Source organism: Rattus rattus, chromosome 8 (assembly GCF_011064425.1).
Source record: "Rattus rattus isolate New Zealand chromosome 8, Rrattus_CSIRO_v1, whole genome shotgun sequence".
NCBI classification, from domain to species: Eukaryota; Metazoa; Chordata; class Mammalia; order Rodentia; family Muridae; genus Rattus; species Rattus rattus.
This window is the reverse complement of record NC_046161.1, coordinates 15,544,269-15,567,452: the sequence shown is the minus strand read 5'-3', so window position 1 is coordinate 15,567,452 and position 23,184 is coordinate 15,544,269. Positions and strand designations below refer to the sequence as shown.

At 38.5% G+C, this 23,184-nt stretch overlaps 1 pseudogene; it reads right to left on the bottom strand.

The window, feature by feature from the left end:
* Positions 1-2,740: 2,740 nt before the first annotated feature.
* LOC116907479 lies at positions 2,741-3,845 on the bottom strand (annotated as a pseudogene).
* Between the last annotated feature and the right edge of the window lie 19,339 nt (positions 3,846-23,184).

The following is a 23,184-nucleotide window of genomic DNA, read 5'->3' as shown; positions in this document are numbered from 1 at the left end:
AATGAAATTCAAAACAAACAAACAAACAAACAAACAAGATTACACCTCAAACCTGTCAGAATGGCTAAGGTCATAACCTGAGGTGAAATCAGATGCTGGATAAGGAGTAAGAGGAAAACTCCTCTATTGGTGTGATTATGTTATGATCTGGTACAACCACTGTGAAATTAGTCTGGCAGTTCCTCAGAAAAATGTATATGGCACCTGAGGGCCCAGCTATACTGCTCCTGGGCACATGATCTGCCATGTTCATAGCAGCCTTATTTATAATAGCTAGAATCTGAAAAGAACCTGGATGTCCTTCCAAAAAGCAATGAATACAGAACATTGTATATTTACACAATGGAGTACTACTCAGCTATTAAAAATAATGAGTTCTTGAAATTCTTAGGCAAATGGGTGAAACTAGAAGATATCATACTGAATGAGGTATCTCATTCACAAAGGAACACATATGACATGTACTTACTGATAAGTGAATATTAGCCTAAAAATTCAGAATACCCAAGATACAATTTACAGACCACATGAAGCTCAAAAAGAAACACCAAAGGTAGATTCTTCAGTACTTCCTAGAACAGGGAACAAAATACTCACAAGAGGAAATACAGAGACATAGTGTGGAGCTGAGACTGAAGGAAAGGCCATCCAGAGGCTGCCATACATGGGGATACATCCCACATGCAACCATTAATCCCAGTCACTACTGGGGATTCCAAAAGGTGCATAGTGACAGAAGCCTGATATAACTATCTCCTGAGAGTCTCTGCCAGAACCTGACTAATTCAGAGGCAGATGCTCACAGTCAACCATTGGACTGAGACCGTATGTCCCTAATGGAGGAGTTTGAGAATAACTGAGGTAGCTGAAGGGGTTTGGAAGCCCATAGGAAGAACAACAATATCAACCAACCAGATACTCCAGAGCTCCCAGGGACTAAACTACCAACCAAAGATAACACATGGAGTGACCTGTGGCTCCAGATGCATATGTAGCAGAGAATAAACTTATTAATAATCTTATTAAGCATCAAGGGGAATGTCAGGGCTTGGAGAAGGCAAGGAGTGGGTGTCTGGGTTGAGAAGCATCCTCATAGAAGAAGGGGGAAAGGGAATGGTATAGGGGTTTTCCAGGGGGAAAACAAGGAAGGTGGATAACAATTGAAATGAAGATAAATATTCAATAAAAATGAAAAAAATAGTATATATAAAATTTATTTTAAAAGCTACTTTGCTAAGCATAGCTCAAAATATGCATAATCCAATATATTTTTTTCCTTGTACATAGAGACAAATTTATATAAATAATATGCATGCACCACATAATCAACAGAGAGATGGGGCTTTCTTAGCCTTATGTCAGACTTGAGGGTGAATGACACCCCTGACCAATTAAGTTCTAGGGACATTGGCAGTTGTGGAAATGACTCCAAGTACTACCCTAGAGCTATAAGGAAAGGAAACCGGTCCCTTCTAGCTTCACTCCATTCCTTATGTTGAACAATCAAGTAAGCATAGAAAAGCCAGGCTTGTCTCTACACTGTCTGTCCCTGAACATGGCATGTAGGAAGAGGATTTGCTTAAAACTGCACTTTTATTTTCCACTTACCATTTACATATTTGCACTTGGGAGAAGGGAACTAAGGCTGGGACCTATATCCTCCCTCTGAGGTTTCTCAGGTAGCAATGTAACTCATTTCTTTGTTCCTATTTCTCTGCCCAGAGTCAAGTTAAAAGATTAATAGCATGTGATGGCTCAGGCTGAAGAAGTGGGAGCTGGTTAAGTCCCCACTGTTATCTTGGTGCCTGGTAGAGTTTGGAACTGTCATATTGTAACCTCTGTGAACAACCCTGAAATATAACCACTCCATGAAGGCCCAACTGTTAAGGGTTTTTTGGTGAATGAGTGGAATGGTAATACATGGTTTAAGTCTTGATTTTATCTCAGGAATTTGGACAAGTTACTTTCTAAGTTAACATAAATGGCAGCAGGTAAATTTTTAAAATGATTTCAGGACAAGAGTATAAGATTTCAAAACACTGTGGAGAAAACTAAAAGAACAATTACTAGAATATGAAATTAAAGTATGTATGGGGCAGTGATTCTCAAGCTTCCTATCAACACCTTCTTGTCCCAGCTCCATAAATGCACTGTACAATGCTGCTGTATAATCCTAGGGTAAGTGTAACTGTCAATATTCATAAACAAGTTTTCAGAGGCCACCCAGGATCATGGGGGAAAAGATCAAGGGCAAATTATGAAAAAAGGAGTGGTAAAAAGGAAAAAAGTCCATTACTTCTATGTAAACTGAATCAGGGATCTATAAAAATAATATCAGACAGGAATAACACCCACATAAATCACTGTGGCATCCAGGAACTATTCACAAAGAAAAAGCTCCAGTCCATCTTTTAATTTTTTTGGAAAATTCCTGACATCACAGAACTAAACTGAAATTAATTAATAATTTATTCTTACATTTCCATGACAAACAAAAATTCATGAGCCAAATAAGGGGATAGGTTATAAAACTAAATATGGATATCTCAGTGCAACTGCTGAACAGAGAAAATAATTAAAACTCTTTAATTAAAAATCATGAGTGAATGATAAATTGTGTAGAAACTGAAACTTTACACACTATTTGTAACCTGGAATGGCTGACTGTTCAGAAAGTACACAGATGGATCATGGGTGGTGGTGAACAGCAGAAAGGGATTATGGATAAATCTGCTCTGTTCTAGCTGTTACCCATTCCACCTGTCTCCGTGGAAAGCCTGACACTGATTAGATACTGAGCCAGGCTAATGCTGGCAGTAGATCCAGTGATGGTAACCTACCAATCAGTAGATCCTTCCACTGGGTTTGTGATTTTGATCTGTGCCCCACATGCCTGACAGACCTCATTTATTTAGGCTCCCTGATGCCTGATTATGGAGCCAATCAAATCATTTGGAACGGTGAGTTCATGAGAAGTAGTTTGAGCAGATGCATCCAAACCTGCACAATAGCCTTTCATCTTTGGAGTGCTAGGATTCAATTCCACTGAATCCAGTGCTGCATGGTCATGGGAAAATGAGACTGTTGAATTGCTGACTGATACAGCTTGTGTCAAATCTGGCCATGGAGTGGTATACTGTCCCTGAATTGTATAGGCCTCTAGAGGTGGTCTTTTCAGGTCAGGGTTGAGGCACATGGATGGGTTGGTGTGGGGAAAGCTTGAATTGTCACTGTGCTGTACCTGTCCTGACCACCTGCAAAGATGACTGGAGAACCTGATGGCTGGGGCCAGTATGGGATGGTCACACCCTTCGGGGGAGGGGAAGGGACTGGGAGAAAGTGTCCAACATGACCACGCAGATCTGTTTGACACACTCAATGATGGATTGTGGAATGCCAGCAATAGTGAAGGCCCAATCAGTTGATTGGGGAGATATCCCCTGCCACCTGTACCTGAGTCCCTGTATTCTCTCTTATTTCCTTGATCTTGCAACCACCTTTTCCAATAAGAGAGCCACACTGACAATCAGGAACTACCAGACACAAGTTAACTGAGGGTCTACTGGCAGCTGTGCTATTTGCCATAGAGCTGTTTAGGTCCCTTCCAGTTTGTCAATGATCATAGCAAAGGCTTTAAAGATGGCATTCCTCTGTCCAGCAAAAGTTATAATTCTCTCAAGACAATTCTCTTCTAAGATGTTGATAAGTGTACCACATTCCTCACACAGCTTCTTAGCAGATTCTCCTTTCTTTCCCATGATACTGCCAACTTACTTTCCATGCATAAATAGCCTGATGGTTAGAGTGACATTTAATCCACTTTTAATCACAAGGGTGTCCATGTCTAGCAGTTACAAGGAGCTGGACTTTGGGTAGTCAAGCCTTTGGTCACTGGAGGCACATGAGCTGACTGAGCGGAACAGGAAAGTGGGAGGGAAAGGGAAAGGTAAGAGGCCAGGGACAGAACAATGTGGGTGGGTGGGAAGACAAAGGGAACAACCAACACCCCTACAAGGATTGGGTAGAGGAGGGGGTGTGGAGGGCAGCAGAGGCCACAGGCTGCGACTGCTCCAGCTGCTGCCTCTGCTGATCTGGGTCCAATATACTTTAATGTATGCAATTAACGCAAATTATCCCAAAAAAGAAGAATTAAAAAAAACCAAGACACAATTCTATTATTTGTGATAGGCAGAAGCTGGAAATTGCCCAGATGTCCCACAATGGTAAAATGGATACAGAAAATGTGGATCATTTGCACAATGGAATACTACTAAGCTATTACAAATGAGGGCATCCACTAAAATCAGGGACTAGGCAAGGATGCCCACTCTGTCCCTACTTACTCAAGATAGTTCTCAAAATCCTAGCCAGAGCAATCAGACAACAAAAGGAGGTCAAAAGAATACAAATTAAAAAGGAAGAAGACAAAATATCACTATTTGCAGAAGATATGATAGTATACTTAAGTGACCCCAAATGTTCTATCAGAGAACTACTAAGCCTGAAAAACAACTTCAGCAAAGTTGCTAGGTATAAAATTAACTGATACAAATCAGTAGCCTTCTTCTACACAAAAGATAAACAAGCTGAGAAAGAAATTAGGCAAATGACACCCTTCACAATAGTCCCAAATAATATAAAATACTTCAGTGTGACCTTAACCAAGCAAGTGAAAGATATGTATGACAAGAACTTGAAGCCTCTAAAGAGAAAAATGAAGATCTCAGAAGATGGAAAGATCTCCCATGCTCATGGATTACAGGATTAATATTGTAAAATGGCCATTTTACCAAAAAGCAATCTACAGATTCAATGCAATCCCCATCAAAATTCAATTCAATTCTCCATAGAGTAAAGACAGAAGAATTCAAATTCATCTAGAATAACAAAAACCCAGAATAACTAAAAACTATCCTCAACAATGAAAATGATTTCTGGGAATCACCATCCATGACCTCAAGCAGTATTACAGAGCAATAGTGATAAAAAAACCTGTAAGATATTGGTACAGAGACAGGTAAATTGACCAGGGGAATAGCCAGAAAAGACCCCACACACCTATGGTCACTTGATTTTTTCACAAAGGAGCCAAAATTATCCAATGGAAAAAACGATAGCATTTTCAACAAATGATGCTGGTTTAACTGATGGTCAGCATATAAAAGAATGCAAATGGATCCATTCTTATCACACTACACAATGCTTAAGTCCTAGTGATGAAGGACCTCCACATCAGACCAGGTACAATCAAACTAATAGAAGAAAAAGTTGGGAAGAATCTCGAACACATGGGCACTGCAGAAAATTTCCTGAACAGAACACCAATGGCTTGTGTTCTAAGGTTAAGAATGGAGAAATGAGATCTCATAAAGCTACAGAGCTTATGTAAGGGAAAGGACAGTGTCATTAGGACAAAACAGCACCAACAGATTGGGAAAAGATCTTTACTATCCTACAACTGATAGAGGGCTAATATCCAAAATATGCAAAGAACTCATGAAGTTAGAATGCAGAGAGACAAATAAGCCTATTAAAAATGGGGTACAGAGCTAAACAAAGAATTCACAACTGAGGAATATCGAATGGCTGAGAAGCACCTAAAGAAATGCTCAACATCTTTAGTCATCAGGGAAATGCAAATCAAAACAACACTGAGATTCCACCTCACACCAGTCAGAATGGCTAAGATAAAAACTCAGGAGACATTAGATGCTGTCAAGGATGTGGAGAAAGAGGAACACTCCTCCATTGTTGGTGGGATTGCAAACTGGTACAACCATTCTGGAAATCAGTCTGGAGGTTCTTCAGAAAATTGGACATTGCACTACCTGAGGGCCCAGCTATACCACTCTTGAGCCCAAAAGGTTCTCCAACATACAACAAAGACAAGCATTCCACTATGTTCATAGCAGCGTTATTTATAATAACCAGAAGCTGGAAAGATCCCAGATGCCTTTCAACAGAGGAATGTGGTACATCTACACAGTGGAGTACTACTCAGCTATCAAAAACAGTGACTTCATGAAATTCATAGGCAAATTGAATGAAGTAGAAAATATCATCCCGAGTGAGGTAACCCAATCCCAGAAAAACACACATGGTATACACTCTTTGATAAGCGGATATTAGCCCAAATGCTTGAATTATCCAAGATGCAGAGACCACATAAAACTCAAGAAAGATGACCAAAATGCAGATGTTTCACTCCTTCTTTAAAAGGGGAACAAAAATACCTATAGGAGGAGATAAGGAGGCAAAGTTTAGAACAGAGACTGACCGAATGGCCATTCAGAGCCTGCTCTACATGTGGCTCGTACTTATACAGCCACCAAAACTATATAAGATGGATGAAGCTAAGAAGTGCCGGCTGACAGGACCAGATATAAATCTCTTCTGAGAGACACAGCCAGAATATGTCAAATACAGAGGCAAATGCCAGCAGCAAAACGCTGAACTGAGAACAGAACTCCTGTTGGAGGAATTCGAGGAAGGAATGAAAGAGCTGAAGGACCTTGCAACCCCATAAGGACAACAATGCCAACCAACCAGAGCTCTCAGGGACTAAATCACTACCCAAAGACTATACATGGACTGACCCTGGGTTCCAACTGCATATGTGGCAGTGAATAGCCTTGTTGGGGCACCAGATGAAGAAGGCTGGATTCCCAGTGTACAGGATTATTGTGGGGCAGTAATGGGGGTGGATGGGGAAAACACCTATATAGAAAGGAAGGGGGAAGGGCTAGGGAGGTGATGGCCTGGAAACTAGGAAATGGAATAACATTTGAAATGTAAAGAAGAAATACCCAATTTAATAAAAATGGAAGAAAATAAAAGAATGAAGATCGTGAATTTTGCAGGCAAATGGATGTAACTAGGAAATATTTTCCTGAGTGACATAACTCAGACCCAAAATGACATGTATGGTATATTCTCACTAGCAAGTGGATATTAGCCAAAAAAGTACAGAATACCCAAGATACAGTCCGCAGAACTCCAAAAGTTCAATAAACTGAAGAGTCCAAGTGGGGACACCTCAGTCCAACTTAGAAGGGAGAAGAAAACAAGCACAATGAGGGAGGAAGGGAGGGACAGGGGATGGAAAGAGGATGGGGATGGGAATGAATAGAGAGGAACATAATCTGGTATTGGGAGGGGGGAAAGGACTACAGTTCTGAGGAACAACACAAAAGATAGAAACAGTAGAACTCAGGAAAAAGGAGGTTGGGAGGATCTTCCAGAATTTTCCAGAGACATGGGAAGTGAGAGACCCTCAGGACTCAAAGTTGGGAAGGCTAGATGAAATGTCCTACAGAGAAGGAGTGGGAACTTGCTGATTCTGCTTCCAGCAGAAAAAAAGGGCATCAAGTGAGGGATGGGGTTGCTATCCCACAGTCAGTACTCTGACATGTAATTCTTCCTGTCTTAAAGAACTTCAGGAATGGAAATGGAGAAGAGCCCGAGGGAAAGAAGGTTTAGTGACAGGTCCAAAGTATAATCCAGCTCCAGAGGAGGCCCGAAAACCTGCCACCATAACCGAGGCACTCACAAAAATGGACCCAACAAGCAGCTGAAAGAGTCAGATACAGATATGAACATCCAACCAATGAACAGAAGTTGATGACCCCTCTGACTAAATTATGTATAATCTGGAGGATGCTGAAGAGGAGGGCGACCATGTAGGAGAACTATCAGCCTCAATTAAACTGTACCCTGAGATCTTTCAGACACTGGATCACAAATTAGGCAGCATTGACCAACTGAGATGAGGCCCACAACACATGTACAGCAGAGGACTCCCGGATCTGGGTTCAGTCAGAGAAGATGCACCTAACCCTCAAGAGACTGGAAGCACTTGGAAGTTTAGAGGTTTGGTGGTGTGGGTGGGATAGGGATATACTTGTGGAGACAAGGGATGTTGAGGTGTCAGGTGGATGTATGAAATGTGAAACAGTCAGAGGATGGACTGGGAGGGGTATAAAATCAGGAGTGTAAAAATAAATAAATAAATAAATAATTAATTAAATACAATAATAATTGGACAAAAAAGAAAATCAATATCAGCAAAATTAACAAAAAGACAGAGACAGTATCTAAATTAACAAAATCAGAGGTGAAATGGGAGACATAATAAAAGTAAATAAGGAAATTCAGAGCATTATTAGGTCTCACTTCAAAACACTTTACTCTATAAAATTGGAAAATCTGAATTGATGGCTTTTCCATATATATACCACTTACCAAAGTTTGACTCACCTTGAAGCAGTTATTAAAATTCTTCTACCAAAATAAATGCAGGACCAGATGGTCTTAGTATGGAATTCTACTGGACTTTCAAAGAATAGCTAATACCAACACTGTTCAAACTACTCCACAAAATAGACACAGAAAGTATATTGATAAATTCATTCTATAAGGCTACTATTATACTGATACCAATGCCAAAACTGACTCAAAAATGAAAGATCATCAGACAAGATTTCCTTACAGACCTTGATGCAAAAGACTTCTGAAAATACTACACATTGAATATAAGGACATACCTAAAACATCGTCTATCATGATCAAGGAAGCTATATCCAAGGGATGCAGGGATGGCTCAATACATACAAAAAACTATCAATGCAGTTGATCATATAAACAATCTTTAAAAAAACATGATCTCATTAGCCGTTGACAAAGCCTTTGACAAAATCCAACACACCTTGAAGAGATCATGTATAAAGGATGCATACCTCTATATAATAAAATCAATATACATCTGTTCAGTGAATACTCAGGAGTAAGCAGAGCTCCTCTGAGCAGGCCCACTATCCCAGGAAGACCTGCCTTCTCCTGTCACCCCTCCTTCCACCATCATCAGACCTGCTGAACCTAAATTATAAAGGTAAGCTTTTCTTCCTTCACTCAGTCTCTCTGTTCCCTGAATCTTTTAGGCACAGCAACCTCCTAGCACAGGCAGACATCTGTTCTCCTCTCACTACTCTACCACCTTCATCTGATCTGTGCTCTGCAACAAAAAACCTGCATATCCCTGAACCATTCAGACCTACAGATTGATAACCATACAACCTGAGCATACCATCAGAGGCCTAGCGCACCAGAACCATCGAGGTTAGAACTCCCTCCCAATACCCACTACCAAAGAAATATGAAGGGACCAAAGCCAGTTTGATGGCTAAAGGCTCTAGAATAAACACAATCAATTAATTCCAGGGCAATATGAAACCCATTCAACCCAGTTACCCTAATACATCAAGTCCTTGATATTCTAATACAAACAGCACAAGAAGTTTTTCTTTAAACTCAATCTTATTAAGATGATATAGGACTTACAACAGAAAGTGAATATATCTCTTAAAGAATACAAAAATATACAATCAGACAGATATATACCTTTAAAAAGAAAACAAATAAATCCCTTAAAGATATACAGGAAATACAGTTAAACAGGTAAAATAAATAAATAAAACTGTGGAATACCTGAAAGTAGAAATAGAAACAATAAAGAAAACACAAACTGAGAGAATCTACTAGATGGAACACCTAGGGTATAGAACAGGAACAACACATCCAAGCATCACAAATGGAATACAGGAGATGAAGCAGAATATCAGGTCAGGAAAATGCAAGAGAGAAAGAAATTAGTACATCAGTCAAAGAAAATCTTAAATCTAAAAATTTCTAAAAGAACATTCAGGATATCTGGATACCATTAAAAGACTAACCTAAGAAAAATAGGAAAGAAAAGAAGGTGAAGAGTCCCAGCTCCAAGATCCTGAAAATATTTTCAACAAAATCATAGAGAAAAACATACAGAGGCAGACCTATCAGAATTAAACCTGACTTCTCAACAGAGACTGAATGATAGATGGGACTGGACAGCTATCTTACAGTCTCCAAAAATAATCACAGATGCCAACCTAGGCTATGATAGCTAATAAGACACTCAATCACCATAGACAGAAGAAGCAACATGTTTCCAGACAAATCCAAATTCAAACAATATCTAGACACAAATGTAGAAAAGCAAATGTGCTACCCAACAAATCCACCCAAGAAATGACAGAAAATAAGTAATCCCACAACAGCCAAATCAATGGAAGTACACACAAACACACAAACTCACACCACCAACAATAAAATAACAGGAAATATCAATCACTGGTCATTACTATCGCTCAATATCAATGGGCTCAATTCCCCAATAAAAACACACAGGCTAACAGAATGCCTGAGCAAACAGTATCTATCATTCTGCTGTATATAATAAACACACCTCAGTTATAAAGATAGACAATATCTCAGAATAAAGGGCTGGTAAAAAGTTTTCCAAGCAAACAGAATAAAAAGTAAGCTAATTCTAATAAAATAGACTTTCAAGAATAATTAATCAAAAGAGATGGTGAAAGACACATTGTACTCATCAGAGGAAAATATGAAAAGATGATATGCCAATTCTAACATCTAAGCCCCAAACACAAGTATGCATACATTCATAAAAGAAAGATTGCTGAAACTTAAATTGCCCATCAAGTCGCACACATTAACAGTAGTAGAGTTCAAGACTCCACTCTCATCTACTGACAGATTATCCACACAAAACCTAAACAGAGAAATAATGAAACTATTAGGTATCAAAATGAAATTGCCCTAAAAGACATCTATAGAATATTTTACCCAAACACAAAAGAAAATACATTCTTCTTGTTACCTCATGGATCCTTTTTGAAAATTGACGATATAATTCATCCAAAACAAGCCTCAACAGATAAGGAGAAAAAACTGAAATAACACTTTTGTATCTTATGGGACCACAGTGATTTAAAGCTGAACTCTATAATAGCACAAACAATAGAAAAGATTAGACAATCCTGGAAATTGAACAAGTCTACTCAATAATTTCTGGATCAGGGAAGAAAGAAAATAAATTACTTTCTAGGATTCAATAGAAATAAAGACACTACATACCCAAACTTATGGAACAGAACAAACACACTGCTAAGACGGAAATGCTTAACCCTAAATACCTCCATAAAAAAAAATTAGAAATTTCTCAAACCAGCAATTTAAAAATATATACCTGAAATCTCTACAAAAAGAAAAACTAAACACTGCAAAGAGGAGAAGTCAGGAAATAATTAAAATCATGGCTGAAAACAATCAGATAGAAACAAACAAAAATAAATACAAGAATCAAAGAAAACCGAAAGGGATTTATTTGAGAAAACCGACAGGATAGGCAAAACCCTAGCCAAAAGTAACCAAAAAGATAGCATCTAAATAAACAAAATCATAATGAAAAGGGAAACATAACAACAGACATTGAATTATCCAGAGTCATTAGTCCTTATTTCAAAACCTGTACTCCCTCAAAAATCGAAAATTATTAACTAATGCACAATTTTTCTGAACAGATGCCACTTATCAACATTAAATTAAAAAATCAGGTAAACTACTTAAATGACCCTATATCTTTTTTTGAAATAGAAGCAGTCATTTAAAAGTCTTCTAACCAAAAAATGCCACAAGGGGCAGATGGTTTTAATGCAGAAATTCTCAAGCATTTGAGACAAACTAATATCAATACTCCTCAAATTGTTCCACAAAAGAAAAAGAGAACGTGAAAATTCATCCTAATGAAGCCACAGTCATCCTGATACCTAAAACCACCACGAGGCTCAACAAAGCCAGCGAACTTCAAATTATGAGCATTAATGCAAAATGATCAATAAAATACTTGAAAACAAAAGTACAGAAACAGACAAAAAAAAATCATCCATCATTATCAAAGCTTCATACCAGGAAGGCAGGATGGTTATGTGAGGTCTAGGTTGAACCTCTTCTGGGACCTCCTGAATTGAGACTCATGGGGGTGGTGATGGATGAAAAAAGCAAGAGGTTTAATCCATTTCAACATGTTAAGAGGGGCCATACCCAATTCAAGGGAAGACAACCTCATGAGTTACAGGGATTATGTACCCACTGGAAACTCTTCAGTAGAATTCAAAAGAATTGCAGCAGTATTTGCACAATGGTAACTAGGTAGGGTACTATGTGCATTTTGGTGGAGAAAAAATTTTTTCAGATTAACTCATTCTTTTCTCCAGGACTTGCAAGAGGGATGGTTTGAGCAACAGGTAGCTTTGTGTGGTAGTTTGGCTTGCAGCTGTTCCAGGAACTACACCCAGCTTTTTTCTTCCTGGTGAGAGGGTCCTTGTGCTCAGAGGCTTTGGGTGGAACTTTTTCCACTGACCTTAGGATTGACTCCAAAAGCTGACTTTTTTCAGTTCAACATATGAAAAATCTATCAATGTAATCCACCATATAAGCAAACTGAAAAAAATCATATGATTATCTCATTTTTAGCTCTAAAAGTCTTTGACAAAATCCAACACCCCTTCATATAAAAAAAAATTTAGAGAAATCAGTGATACACAGCAGACATATAAAAATAATAAAAGCAATATACAGCAAGATGATACCTAACATCAAGGAAAATGTAGAGAAACTTAAAGCAGTGTACTAAATCAGGGAAAAGACTGCCCACTATCTCCCTATGTACTCGCTATAATTATTGAATTCATAGCCAGAGCATTAAGAAAAACTAAAGTAGATCAAAGGAAAATAAATTCAGCAAAAGTATTTGCTATTTGCAGATCATATGATAAAGCAGTAAGCCACCCCAAAATTCTACCACAGAAAAACTTCACTGTATTAGTCCACTTGTGGTTTTGCTCTTAGCCATTCTGACTGATTCTAAGGGGAATGAATTTCAGAGTTGTTTAGATTTGCATTTTTCCCCGATGACAATATGCTGAACAATTCTATTAATACTTCCTAGCCATTTGAGATTCCTCAGTTGAAAAAAATTTTTAGGTCTGTATCCCATTTTTTAATATGGGATATGTGATTTTGGTGTCTAAACTTCTTTAGTGCCCATATTTTGGATAATAAGCTCTGTTGGATATAAGGTTAAAGATTTTCCAAATCTGTTGGCTGCAATTCTGTCCTATTTACAATGTGTCCTTTGCCTTACAAAGCTTTCCAATTTTTTACAAAGTCTCGATTATCAATTATTGATCTTAATGCCTAGTTATTTGTTATTTGTGTTCAGGAAATTGTCTCCTGTACCAATGCATTTAAATTATTCCCCATTTTATTCAATTAGATTTAGTTAGTGTATCTATCTGTTTTTATGTTGAGGTCCTTGATTCAATAGGGCTTGAGTTTTGTGAGGACTGATAAATATGGAACTATTTGTATTCTTCTATTTCAGACATTTAGTTAGATCAGCACCATTTGTTTGAGATGCTTTCTTTTTTTCCCCTATTTTATGATTTTTGCTGTTTTGTTAAAAATCAAGTGTTCATGGTTGTATAGGTTTATTTCTCAGTTTTGCATCCTATTTGATTCATCAAACTGTCTGGTTCTATACCAACATAATGTAGTTTTTATCATTATTGCTGTGTGGTACAGTTTGAGATCGAAATGGTGACTCCTCAGAACTTTTTAATGGATAAATCATGATATACTTGGCAGACTCAAGAAGAATTAAGAAAGTGTGAGGCTAAGCAAGTTTGGATTGAATCTCACTTAGAAGGGGAATAGGAGTCAGAGGTAGGTAGGGAACTGGTTGGAAAAGGAACAGGGAAAAATTGGAGGTGCTCAGTATCAGGTATATGGAGAGGTAGGAGAAAGGGCAAGAAGTCCAGGAGAATAATTGGAAATATGTGGGTGGCAGGGGTGATGAAGGTGATCAAGGATGTGTCAGAGAGATCTGGGATGGAAGACGCTCCCAGAAGTCAATTCAGGCGACCCTACCTAAGATTCCTAACAATAGGGACATGGAACTAGAAAAGACTATCTCCCGTAGCCAGGCAGGACCCCACAGAAGATAAATTAGAACACCAAACAACTCCTAAAATTTTCGTCCCAAATTTGGCTTGTCTACAACAAATGCAGGGACAAAGATGGAGCAGAGACTGAAGGAATGGCCAAGTAATAACAGGCCTAATTTGTGAGCAATCCCATGGGCAAGAACCATTTCTCTGATGCTAGCAATGTTACTCTGCTGTGTTTACAGACAGGAGCCTAGCATAGCTGTCTTCTGAGAAGTTTTACACAGCATCTGACTGAAACGGATAAAGACAAACACAGCCAAAATTTGTACAGATGTAGGGAATCTTATGGAAGAGTTGGAGCATGTCTTGAAGGCCATAAAGCAGATAGGAACCCCATCGAAGACCAACAGAGTTAATCAAACAGACCACTAAAAACAAAAAGTATACCAAAGAAATCCTAAGTATCAAGGAACCCTTTTAGGCACTGCAAAGAAGCCTCCAGTCAAGTCACAGATGGCATGCAGCTCAATTTCATATGGGTCCCTGAACAACTAAACAGAGGGTCTCCCTAAAACTGTAGCCTTCCGAAAAGGGAATCCATTCCCAACATGGCTACCTTGTCGAACACCTCAGTAGGATATGATACTCTAATACTGTAGAGACTTGATATACCAGGAGGCTCACCTTCCAAGAGAAAAAAAAGTGGTAGAGGTGAAAAGGCCCTTTGTCAGAGCAGCATGAGAGGGACAGCATTTGGGGTATAAGTAAGTAAGTAAGTAAGTAAGTAAGTAAGTAAGTAAGTAAGTAAGTAAGTACTTCCAGTTTATGCCTGCACCAGGATTTGAACTGGTCCTACAGCTCTCTATACCCAAATCTCATGGGACAGAGAGCTGGACTCTCAGAATTGCAGACAATCCTGAGAGCTCAGAGGAGACCACCACTTCTGCTCACTTTCCTGGTTCAAGAGGAACCTACCAGAACCCTCTGGCCCTTTGGGCACAGGAACAAAGGAGCCACAGCAGTAGTACAATTCTGATTTCTGCCTGTTCCCAGAGCTGAAAAACTAGTGATTAGGAGAGCTGACACACCTGAGGCAGAAGTTAGATCAATTATGATCCTAAATGACCTACCTGGAAGCTTCAGGACAAACAAACCTAGGGGCAATATGGGACAGGACATACCAGTTTTGCCTATGGGACCTAAACTGACAGTCCCACAGCTCTCTTGTTCCCAGATCCAGCTGAAAGAAAAAAACAGTTCTACAGGAGTGCTGACACACAGGCCTAATAAAGTTCAAGCTACTGTCCAGAGACAGCAAGATAAACTAACACCAGAGAAAAAAGTGATGGCAGAGGCAAAACACAGGGAACCCTAAAACTAGAAAACCAAGACTGCATCCAACATTGAATCTCAGTTCTTCCCACAAAGGCAAATACTGGATATCCACACACAGGAAAAGAAAGATTTGGATTTAAAATCACATGCCATGATTAAGATAGAGGACTTTAAGAAGGACGTAAATAACTCCCTTAAAGAAGGACAACACAGGTAAACAAGTAGAAGCACATAAAGAGGAAACATAAAAATCCCTTGAAGAATTACAGGAAAACTCAACAAAACAGGTGAAAGAATTGAACAAAACCATCCAGGATTTAAAAATGGAAATAGAAAGAATAAAGAAAGCACAATGGGAGACAACACTGGAGATATGAAACCTAGGAAATGGATCAGGAGTCATAGATGCAAGCACCACCATTAGAATACTAGAGATAGAAGAGATAAACTCAGGGGCAGAAGATACCATAGAAAACATTGACACAACCATCAAAGATAATGTAAAATGCAAAAAGCTCCTAACTCAAAACATCCAGGAGAATCAGGTCACAATGAGAAAATCAAACCTACAGAAAATTGGTATAGACATCAACAACATAACAATTGAACTGAGAATGGGGTCTGCATTAGAGGAATTAGAGAAAGGAACTATGGAGTTGAAAGGGCTTGAAAATCCATAAGAAAAATAACACCAACCAACCAGAGCTCCCAGTGACTAAACTACTACCCAAAGACTACACATGGACAGACCTATAGCTCCAGGTGCATATGTAGGAGAGGATGGTTTTGTGGGGTATCAATGGGAGGAGAAGTCCTTGATAGTGCCTGCGCTGGATCCCTCAGTGTAGGGGATTGTCAGGGTTGGGAAGTGGGAAGGGAGGGTATTGGAGAGGGGGAACACCCTTATAGAAGAAGGGGAAAGAGGATGGGATAGGTGGCTTGTGAACGGGAAACCGAAGACCATTTTTTATTTATTATGTATATTTAGTTTTTAAACTTTGAGCTTGCAATTTTCTTTTTTGGACTTAGAAATTTGGCATTTTGGGTGCTTCCTCTATCTGTATACCTTTCTGTACTTACTGTGGGAATTTTTTTCTATGATCTAGTTTAAGCCCTTCTCTTGGGATTCTTCTCCCTGATTTATGATTATAACTCAAGGGTTTTCCTTTTCATGTTTTTCCTAATTTTATGTTTTTTTCCTTTCCAATATTTTTAGAAATATCTTTTAGCTTCCCCACTAATAAGAAATGAATGAGCTCACAAACATATTAATAAATCAATAAAAATAAGTAAGTCAGTAAGAGATGCAAAACATGCTAAAATGCCAGCAGCATTATTTAAGGATTGTTTTATTTAATTCACTGTGTGAATGGATTATTAAACAAACTCTTTGAGCCTACCGATTTTAGTGGTTCTTAATCACCCAAATCCTGTAACCTTTTAATCAATTCCCCCATGATGTGGTGACTCCCCAACCATAAAAATTTTGTTGCTATTCCCGCAACTGTTTTGCTACTCATTTATGGTGACATAAACACCCATGTTTTTTCATGTTCTTAGGTGCCCCTATAAAATTAGTTTGACCACAAAAGGGCTCATGACATACATATACTCCTTACTTTTAGTATATAGATCTTTGGAATGCAGTGCTTAGTGTCATCTGTTGATTTGTATTTCCTTGTAAACTGAGAATATGCTCTTAAAAAATGGTGGAGGTTGGGTAAGGGAAAGAATAATGCCAAAGGAAGCTACTTTACCTGTTTGTTTGTTATGATTGCCAAAACCTTGTTTAGATGTGCATTTATCTTAATATTACCAGGTATCAAAAATATGTTCCAATACCCAAATTAGTAGCAAAATAATCACTATAAATTTCTTGCTAGATTTAGGAAGGACTGTCTTCTTGGTGTCACCTTTGTTAATACTCTCACTAGCACCATACAGAACTTGAGTTGTGTGCAGAGGATGGATGATGGAAGGGTACTTTGCTAGTACCAACATTGCTGGAAAAGAGTTTACAGGTGTACTCAGTTGTCTCTATGTGTATTCCTGGTGAAGTACTTGTTTTTATTTTGCATACAGTTTTTTTTCATAACATCTGAACTTTATAAATGCCTTAAGAATATCATATTGTAAAAAGTAGAGCTAGAGAACATTTTAGAAATGGCAAAAAAGATTCCTCTTGAACATAGTCTTCTTAAGTCACATTTGAACAGGGTGAGTTAAGTCACATTGCTGGACTAACTATGGAGGGGCAAACTGTGAGATTTATACTCTTGTGATGAGAAAAAATTCTAAGACTCCATACGATAGGTGAATCTTCCAGCTCCTTCATGGAAATATGTAAATACAACATATTCCTTGTTTTTAGTATGTAGACATTTGGAATGCAGTGCTTAGTGTGATCTGTTAACTTGTTTCTCTTGTAAAATGAGCATAGATAATATGCAGAATTTTAATTGTAAATTCACCATTAATTCTGTAGAGTGGCCTGTTGACATCTTTGTATTGCGTAACATTTTTATTGCTAAGGAAGAAATGATGTCATTTTTTCTGAAAGACTGAGATGGCATGGTATATTCTTGGTTGCCAAAATCTTCATTTAACATGGAAGTTTTAATTGTGAATATTTACAATGTTAAACAGAGTATAAACATTACAATACAATTGACCTAAATGTATATATAATTGCAATATGTAGGAGGCAAAATATCAAGCTGAGATGGTTGTGATTCTTACTTTGCTATTAGGGTCTTGAGTATTATTTCTTGTAATACACATTTTTAACATTTTTGGTATTAGAACTCTGTGTTTTTGATGAAAGCATTTCCAATTCTTAGGCTGCACTTTTATCCTATTGATGTTATTATAAAGAGATGATTTTAAATAAGATTCCATTTGAGGGATGGACCTTCATGTCCCTCAAAATGGACAAAGAAAATGTGAGATATTTACACAATGGAGTAATACTCAATGTCCCAGGGAAAAATGATACAGTGATATTGCCAGCAAATAGACAGAAGAAAAAAAGTCATTCAGAAAGTGAGGAACTGAGACCCATAAAACAAAAAATAAGTGTTCATTTATAAGGATTTTATATGTTAACTAAAGGAAAATCACACAACATCCACACAGACTAAGATAAAATTAAAATAAAAAGAACAAGGTCTAGGGTGGACACATGGATCTTTGAATAGATGTTGGGACATACTCTAGATGGATGAAATTGGATCAAGAGAGATCAGGTCATTAGGGATATGGAGGGATGAATCAGGAAAAGACAACTTACAATACATGGAAAAACATATTTGGGCCTAATGTAGAAACCTGGTGGGTGGAACTTCTGGAAACATTGAGGATGACTCTAGGAGGAACCCCTAGAAAAAGATGATGTAGAGCCTGAACTGAACATCTTCTTTATCCAAGCCAAGTTCCCAGTGGTGACATTGAGACACTAACAGAGCCCTAAAACCTATGACCCATACCATCTTCTAACTATAAGGTGTGCTAGGGCAATGGTGTCTCTAAGTTTGTGGGAGTGGCCGGCCAATAGTTAATGTTGAAGCTATATTCCAAGAGAGAGCTAATGCACAACACTGCACTCATAGCCAGAACCTGGAAGCTGAATGGCTCAACAACCTAGGTTAGAACCAACATGACTGACTGACAAAAATATCAATGAAATGATTCTTCATGATATTCTGCTATACACATAGACTGATGCCAAGAGAGTCATCAGAGAGGTTTTCTGCAGCAACTGATGAGAGCAGATATAGAGAACCACAGCCAATTATTAGGTGGAACAGATGTAATCTGTCTTAGTTAGGGTCTTCTTGCTGTGCACAGACACCATGACCAATCTAAGTTTATAAAGGACAACTTTTAATTGGGGCTGGCATACAGGTTCAGAGGTTCAGTCGATTATCATCCAGGCAGGAGTATGGCAGCATCCTGGCAGGTATGGTGCAGGAGGTGCTGAGTTCTACATCTTCATCCAAAGGAAGCCAGGAACAGACTAAACTCACCTTCCTTCAGGTGAAAATGTAGAACTCACTAGTTGTTGTTACATTTATATATTATTTTTATATATGTATATATTTTAAATACAGCATGCTTTCTCCATATAATGTGATCTGTAGTATGTTGTCAAATGTTTGACACTAGAGAACCAATTGGTATTCACCTCCATATGGAGAATCAACTTTACCATTCATAGATTTTCCTCTGTTTTGGGTGAGGTTGAAGCTTCATAGGCTTTTATCCTGCCAGTTTAACATTTCTATTTGTGTTGTTCTTGTTCAGCTCATATTTAAGCAGACATACTGTTGAGAATTAATGGGAATAGTTTCAGAAATGATTAGAATGTTTTATCTCAAAGAGAACTCCCTGATCCCATGATTTGCATTCTTTCCTGCATCTTTTCCACAATGTTGCCAAAACCTTAAATGTGGGAGTTTTTGTAGGTATATTCATTGGCACTATGGTTCCACAACTCTGAATTTTTGGTTGGGTGTATTTTTCTGCACTGATCCATGTGTGTTGCAAATAGAACTTTCCTTGATGAGGCCTGAGTACTAAATATGTCGGCAGGTACTAGGACAGATGTTTAGATTGTAAATTGCTATGCTGGTTTAGCAAATTAGTGATTATATATTTTCCTAAAGCCTATGAATTCAGTATCATTGAATAGCTGGATAAAATCCAGTACCAGCTTTTTAGTCCCCTTATTTGGTCAAGTTTTCAGTCTAAAGAGTGAGCTATGTTTACTATAAGTCCATGTGTGCCACTACTGTACCCTTTGGGTTATGATGCAATTCAAAGGTGTTTAATAGTTTCACTTGGACTTTTGGTTATTTTCCCTTTTTAGGAAACTGTCATATGCCTTCTGGTTCCATGAAATCTAATCTTTCTTGAATGCTCATTTCAGTCATTTTTTGTTCAGAGTCTCTGGGCTCCCTTGTGAAGTACACTGTGTCTTGAGCACAAAAGACTTACTCTATTTCTTGATTATAAACTAGGCAACAACAATAGGTTATTTACTTTGAAATTACTTGACAATAACTCAAAAGAGGACTTTCTACTGTCTAATGTTCTGTATTTGTTAGGAGGTCTTCAGCTCCTGGAGGAAGCACTGTCAGCAATAAGAAAGTTCATTATTTGGGTATAATTATCTGCAGCTGACTCTTTCACTTACTTCTTGTGCCTCTCAGAGGGCAACCGAGCTAGGCTCCTGTTTTGATACATGCCATAGAATCAGTAATAGTGTCAGGACTTGGAACTTTCTGATACCACCATAAAACTCATAACTGTAATGCTTCTGTAAGGCAAAGCTCAATGTCCTTAAGTTTTCCTCTTAGCAGTGCTTTCACTGTACCCCATAAGTTTGGCTATGTTGTACCTTCTTTTCCATTAAATTAAAGACTGCTCCAGGGTTCCTGTGCTCTGAATACTTCTGGTTTCTGCCTGCACCTGGAATGGACCCTATGCCACTGCTCTCTTTGTCCAGATCCCGCCAGGAAAAAGCAAGTATCTAGGAATGCTAACACAGCTGAGAACACAGGTGAGACCACCACTCCTCACGTTCCAAGACTAACCCACATGGAGTCCTCAGGACATAGGTACCAAGGGGCAGTCTAGGATAGGTTACTTCAGATTTCTCCCTGTACCCAGAGCTGACAGTTCCTAGCTCTTTGGACTCAGATCTGTGGGGAACAAGCCAATCTCCAGGAGTGCTGACACACCTGAGAGCACAGGTAAGACCACAACTTCTGCTCCAAGGATGCATAATGAACCCCTCTGGACAGAGTAACCAAGAAAACCAGCTGGGAAAGGCTCTACTGATTTCCTGTGACCAGGTCTGACCCATTGTCCTGATTCTCTGCACCCAAATCCGTGGGGAGAGGCTGGATTCTCAATTCTGAGAGCACAAGTGAAACCACCATCTCCAGTAGAAAGACAGGGTATCAAGTGGAGGTTAGGGTTGCCATTGTACAGTCAAAAACTCGGAAACAGTATTGCTTCTATCTAAAAGAACTGCAGGGTCAAAACAGAGAAGAGACCAAGGCAATAAAGGTTCAGTGCATGTCCCAAATTGGGATCTAGCTCATGCAAATCTTTCCAGAAGCTGGAAAAAACCCAAATGTCCTTCAACAGAGGAATGGATACAGAAATGTGTTACATTTACACAATGGAGTACTATTGAGCTATCAAAACAATGACTTCGTGAAATTCATAGGCAAACGGATGGAACTAGAAATGACATCCTGAGTGAGGTAACCCAATTACAGAAAAACACTCATGGTATGCTCTCACTGATAAGTGGATATTAACCCAAATTCTCGAAATACCGACGATATAATGCACGGACCACATGAAACTCAAAAAGAGTGACAAAAATGCAAATACTTCACTCCTTTTTTAAAAAGGGCAACCAAAATATCCATAGGAGTGTATAGGGATGCAAAGCTTAGAGCAGAAACTGCAGGAACAGCAATTCAGTGCTTTCCCCACTTGAGGCCCATATATATCTCCACCAAAACTCAATAAGATGGATGAAGCTAAGAAGTGCATGCTGACAGGATCTGGAGATAGAAATGGTTATTCTGTGTTCCTCAGTAAATTGGATATTGTACTACCTGAAGATTCAGCTATACCTCTCCTGACAATATTCCCAAAAGTTGCTCAAACATACAACAAAGACACATGCTCTACTATGATCATAGTAGCTTGATTTATAATAGCCAGAAGCTGTAAAGGCCCAGATGCCCTTCAACAGAGGAATGGATACAGAAAATTGTGTGCATCCACACAATTGGGTACTAGTCAGCTGACAAAAATAATGGCTTCATGAAATTTGCAGGCAAATGGATTTAACTAGAAAATATCATCCTGAGGTCAACTAATCACAGAAAAACACACATAGTGTGTGTTCACTGATAAGTGCATATTAGCCACAAAGCTCGAATTATCCAAGATACAATCCATAGACCACATGAAAGTCAAGAAGAAGAACGTCCAATGCAGAAGCTTTCCCTCCTTCTTAAAAGAGAAACCAAAAATATCTCCACAAAACTACATAAGATTGATAAAATTAAAGTTAATGCTAACAGGCCTGACATAGATGTCTCTTGAGAGTCACATCCAGAGCATGTGAAAAACAGAGACAAATGTTAGCAGCAAACCATTTAACTGAGAAGGGATCCCTGTTGGAGGAATTAGAAAAGGTTCAAAGAGCAGAAGTGGGCTTGCACCCATAAAAAAACAATACCAATGAACCAGAGGTCCCAGGACTAAACCACTACCCAAAGACTCTATAAAATGGACTGACTCATAGCTCCAGGTGCATATATAGTAGAGGATGGCCTCGATGGGCACCAAGGGAAGGAGAGGTCCTTGGACCTGTCATCTGGACCCCCCCAGTGTGAGGGAAATATTGGGGAGAGGAAGGGGAGCAGATGGGAGGGATCACGTTTGTAGAAAAGAGGAGGGGGATGGGATGGGGTCTTATCTCTGAAACTGGGAAAGGGAATAACGTTTGAAGTGTAAATAAAAATACCAAATAAAACAAACAAAACAAACAAAAAGAATTGTTTTCACTATTCTGGTGTTTTGTGTTTCCAAATAATTTTGAGGTACTCTCTACATGTTTTGAAGAATTCTTTTTGGGATTTTAATGGGGTTATGTTGAACCTGTAGAGTGCCTTTGGTAGGATGGGCATTTTTACTATGTTAAATCTACCAATCCCTGGGAATAGGACATCTTTCCATTTTCTGAGATCTTCTCCAGTTTCATTCTTGAAAGACTTGTAGTTCTTATCATATAGGTCTTTCATTTGTTTGGTTAGAGTTACACCAATATATTTTATATTATCTGTGGCTGTTTTGAAGGGAATTATTACCCTAATTTCTTTCTCAAACTATTTATCATTAATATAAAGAAGGCTACTGCTTTTACTTGAGCTAATTTTATATCCAGTAACTTTGCTGAGTTGTTTATGAGCTGGAA